Source organism: Camellia sinensis, unplaced genomic scaffold, assembly GCF_055761805.1.
Source record: "Camellia sinensis isolate YWXY unplaced genomic scaffold, ASM5576180v1 Unanchor10, whole genome shotgun sequence".
Taxonomy (NCBI): Eukaryota; Viridiplantae; Streptophyta; class Magnoliopsida; order Ericales; family Theaceae; genus Camellia; species Camellia sinensis.
Window position 1 is genome coordinate 3,893,472 of NW_028128988.1, and position 5,288 is coordinate 3,898,759.

General features: G+C 34.5%; 1 long non-coding RNA gene across 3 annotated transcripts; it reads left to right on the forward strand.

The window, feature by feature from the left end:
- The first annotated feature begins 379 nt into the window (after positions 1-379).
- On the forward strand, positions 380-4,777 carry LOC114265700 (uncharacterized). Of its 3 annotated transcripts, none has more exons than XR_014357806.1 (3): positions 380-3,786; positions 4,100-4,203; positions 4,354-4,777. It is a non-coding gene; the product is annotated as an uncharacterized LOC114265700 (long non-coding RNA). The 3 variants fall into 3 exon arrangements; XR_014357805.1 differs by having other exon boundaries at positions 380-2,941; positions 2,988-3,786; positions 4,100-4,777; XR_014357804.1 differs by having other exon boundaries at positions 4,100-4,777.
- The last annotated feature ends 511 nt before the right edge of the window (positions 4,778-5,288 follow it).

The following is a 5,288-nucleotide window of genomic DNA, read 5'->3' on the forward strand; positions in this document are numbered from 1 at the left end:
GTAAAAGTTTTTGAACGCTTAAGTCTCATTTTGAATTGCAATTGATGTTCCTGTCCTTTTTAATAGATCACGTCAATTTGCAAGTTGAATGATGATGACTTAATAAACTCAGAAGCAACGTAACAAAATCAAATATCAAAATTAAGAATGTTAGATTTAAGATCTGGAGATCTGGTTTGTAGGTAAGAACTGAGATGTTCTCAGTTTTGGAATTGTGAATGTTTTTAATTTTAAAATTAAGAATGATTTCAATTTATAATTACCAAAACTAAGAAATTTCTTAGTTTTTTCTAGTACTAATTGAGAATATTATCAATTATGAAAAATTTCTCAATTTTTTTAAGGTTAAAATTGAGAATATCATCAATCTACTCTCTCTCTCTTACCCTCACCTTCATCCTCATTTTTCTGCACTTTCCAAATCTGAAAATCTCTAGATCTGGTTCTAGATAGACATGATTGGGTTACAACGGTGAGAGGCGGCGACGGTGACAACGAGCAGTGGGCAACTACGATAGCGAGAAGCGATGGGCAATGATGACTATGTCTTCCTTCCTCCGAAAATCATCGACCTGAGATCTGATGATTGATAGGCGAATGGGTCTAATTCTGGGTTTGGATTGGGATCGAGCTGAGAATTGGGTCTGTGAAGAAAATACTGTTGTTTGGAGACCAAGGGAGGGGGGTGAAGAGGCTAAGAGAGGAGAGTTGACAAATAGAAGTGAGATTGTTGCCATGAGTGCTTTGCTTTTATGGATCTGTTATAGTGATTTATATATGAAGTGAAAGAGTTAAAAGAATTATAGATAGAGAGAGGGAGAGGAATGAAATGGTAAGAGAGAGAAAGGCAGAGAGAGTGTGGGGAGCAAAATATTCGGGCTTTTCAATTTGTAAGAGTAAATTGGTCTTATAAAATTAACATACGACTTAAAGTTTAAAGTTTTGTGAGTAGAACTTAAACTATCATTAATTGTTAAGACAGGACTTGTATATAAATATTCGTTTAATTTAATTAAGTAAAATAATATTTATTTTTAATCTCAAATTTCAAACATGTGTGATTATACTTTTTATCACATTTCCTAAATAAATGTGATTGTATATATCTTTCCAATCTTGTGATTGGAGTCCAAACAGACACGACTATCTCTCTCTCTCTCTCGACCACGACAACACCAAATCTACCTCCACTGCCACACCGCTTCTTTGGTTTCCTCCAAATCTGCGGCCGCGGAGTATCTGATCGCCAGTTTCCGGCAACGGGCGGCGGCGGCGGACGGAGGAGGCGGCGGCGAAGCAGTTATCATTACCGGTAACTTCCCGGTGAGCGGTGAAACTTGAAGAAGTCTTTGATTATGAAGAAAGCACATGATTGTTTATTCCAACGTTCTCTCCGCCGGAGCCTCCATCGCCGGCTCTATGTCCGGCGCTCCCGAGGACCTTCACAACTATACTTCTGTAAAATTTTGTCCATCTATACAAATTCTATATCTGATTCGATGAATTAGTTTTTATATTCTTAAACTTATTGTTAACACCAGCTCTTCAATAAATCTTTTTAACACCTTATTTTTCACCTAACAGATTACCATTATCCCCTAAGTGGGACTCACTAGAACTCATGAATATTTGATTCTTGCATTTCTTATTCCCAACTTTTTCAGAATTCAAATTCCAAGTACTTGCAATTCAATTCATTAAAACCCTTGCTCGACATCGAAATAATTAAATATTGATTTTTTTTTTTTTTTTTTTTTTTTTTTTTTTTTTTTTAATTCTGATTGTAGTTGTGTTTTTAATTTTGATGTTATCATTGTTTGATTGCATGGTTTTAGTTGATAGTAGTTGAGTTTGGATTTTGATTTTGGTTTTTTGGTTTCTAGGAAATTAAAAAAAAATTAATTAATTAATTTAAGTAAGTCAATTAGTTGGATTTGCATTTGTTAGCAAAATTTCCTTTGTTTCTATTTCGGGTGATTCAGCTTTATCTAGACATTTCCGTAACCAAACAGGCCAGGCTGATTGGTTGAGTGAGGGTTTCTTTCTTTTGTGAGCAAAGAGAGGGTTTCTCAAAGTTACCAATAGCAATTTTGTCGTAAATATTCTTAAAGCTCTCCTATTGAATAGAAGAATTGGGGGAAGAGGGGGGAAGAGGTCATGGTCTTTAACAGAGATGAATTGGCTATATTTATGCTAATCTCTTGTAAATTCCTCCAAATCAAAGAGATTTTTTTAATCTGTATCATCAATTAATTGGCTATATTTATGGACTGTTTTAGGGTTAGTTATCTGTAGGATTGAAAGACTGAAAGATACAAGGAAATTCTCAAATCTGGAACTGTAAGTAGGAATTTATTTGTTCTTCATTTATGATTACTTGTTAGTTCATCTATGTGGGTGATTATTCTGGATGAATGATTTCCAAGAAAATGGATTTGCATTGTTAATGGGCAAGTGGAGCCCAGACCTGGAGTTTTGAGATCGATGGATGAGGCCAAGGCTGCTGTAAGATAGACATTTTACCTTATAAATGCAATCGTCACTTTGTCATGGCTCTTAAGTTTTTCATTGTATTTGCATCTGTTATCCACAGTTAATTAGGTAAGACTACTTTTCTTCCAAAGTTTAGTCAAATTCCACGTTCCCTTTCTTACATGAAGAATCATATTTGAATTAACCTTTTTGGCTGACAATTATAGGGTAAAAAATTAGCAGTCTGCTCTGCTGCAATTAAAAAAGTTCTTTTTCAATCCTTAATCCTTTTTTTTTTTGCCTATCAAATTTAAATTTGATGAAAAATTGCTCAAAATCCATCTCCAACCTTTTCATAAAATGCTTATCAAATCGAGGGAAAAACACTTTTTTTCTTCACATTGAGTGAAGCATTACCAAATTTCATCAACAACATGAGCACTAGGCAAGCAAAATTCTCCTGAACCAGGTGCTTTGGGTTGTGCTCCCATTTAGGTATTATTGTCCTGAACCAGGTGCTAGTGGCAGAAATAAGGTCAAGAGACATGTGCATATATTTAGTTCTTATAAGAAGGTAAAGCTCTTACAACAAGTGAATAAACATGTATCAAGGTAGGCTGATGTACACCATAACTCATGACAATGCTAAATTCGGTAGGTTTATGATTTGTTTGACTAGAGTGTTCACAGATATTTCAATGTACGGTATTTTGTTTGAGTTTTTTATTTTCTGAAATGTTTAGTTCATATAAGAAGGTAAAGTTCTTGTAAGTGAATAAACATGTATCAAGGTAGGCTGATGTACACCATAAATTTGAGTATTTACATATATTTCAAATGTGTCGTATGTGACTTGAGCTTTTAATTTTCTGAAAGTCGAGCGTTCATGCTACATCAGTTCTAGGTGCTTTAACTTTCTAATAATTTAATCTCATTATGCGAGTGTATAATCTAGGTGTCTATATTTATATGCATGTGGGTTAGTGTCATTGCCTATTTAATTTGGGCAGTGATATGACCCTTCATAGTTCATGGGGATGCTCTGAACTTATAGATTCTTTAGCTAAAGCTTATTTGTGGTTTTCATTTTTCTCTTCCTTTTTGATTTCAGTAATATGTGTTTGTCATGTGTTTTGGTTTTTGCAACTAACTTCTGCAGCTTGTTGGGTTGTGCGCTGCTATCTGTTACATGGTAATTTGGGTTGGATACGCAGACGTGCACTTAATCTTTGGTGTTTCTATGACTTGAGAGCATGTGTGGCTCAGCAGGGAGAGCTGAATAATCAGCTGAAGCAGTAGTTCTGGAAGATCTAGGTATGCTATTCCAGTCTGTATCTCTCTACCAATGATAGGAATTGCCACTTCTTTTGTAACTGACTTTAGATACTCAGCATGATAGTTTTATCTGCTTCTCATTCTTTAGATGTTCTAGCCAATTCTTATTCAAGCTTTGAAACTTGATGCTGTTGATGAATATTTTCTTAGATTGTGAATGCTTCATTCATTTGCTTGCCTAGTGCTCATGTTACAGGGCTGTAAACAAGCGAAGTTCTTATGGTCATTTGCTTTGTTGTCATCCATGAACTTGTTCAAGTGCTCATTAATGACATCATTCTTTGTTCTACAGGAGAAACAAAATGCCAAGAAGGAAATTGAATAGCTTGAGTTGAAGTCTTGTTTTTACAAGCATCAGTTTGCCAACAGCATTCACTAGCATACCTAATAAACCAGGTATCTGATGCTTAAACACACTAACCAACAATTAGCAGCATGCATGGAAGCTGCCTATAATTATAATATATCTTTGCATTATTAGCCAAGCAAGTTGACTCAAATCTTGTTGACCTTTGATCCATTTTGCTTTGTTGTCACTTCTTTTAGGTCTCCAATTCTAGGTGGCTTTTTGAATGCAAATATAGTTTATTAGAAGACCTTTACAAAGTGCTTGCCTACTACTAAATGTTTGTGACTTTACTGTGTGTATATATATATACACATATAAATTTTCCTATGTATATGGTGATCTCATGTGCTCTGTCTTCATGTTGATTCCTTTTCATTTTTGATTTAAATGTAGTGCCTCTGTTCAGCTTCTTGCTTAATCATAATGTTTTAGAGATAGTTTACACTAATCAGAGTATATTTGTTCTTTCTTCTTTTTTTTTTTTCTTTTTCTTTTCATAGAGGAGGCAATAATTGTAATACAACACTCTGAAAATGGCAAACATAGCTGGGCCTTATGTCAAAGTTACAATTAACTTCTTAATTGAAATCTCATACTCACTGTGATTTATTCCTTCCTCTATGATTCATTCCTTCATACATAGCACCATGTTCTGAGATTATGAACCATCTTTTCATCTTCTAAAGTTCATGACCCTTTCCCATTGTCAAGGATAAGGTTTTTATTTTTAGCTGCTCTTTTACTTCAATTGGTATTGATTTTTAATAACCGTAGTTTTTGTTCTATTTATTATTTATTTAAAGGAAATGGTTAAGTTTTATCAACTTAAGCACTAACTAGGGACAAAATCATCTATTATTGCCAGCTGAAGCAATGAAATTTTAGTATATTGAAGTTGAGGCTTTTGTATTATTTTGGGATTGGCCAAGCACTACGTTAGTGCTCTTTCATCCCTAGCCCGAACCCTAATTCATTTTTTATATGAATTACCCTTTCTTCATTTTTCACATTATGGAGTTTGAATTATTGCATTGGCCCCAACTCCACGGGCTGTTCTCTAGAGAGACTCTAAATCGTGTTAAGAGTAATGTGATTCTGTGATATCCTTTTACTGGAAAATGCTTGACATGTC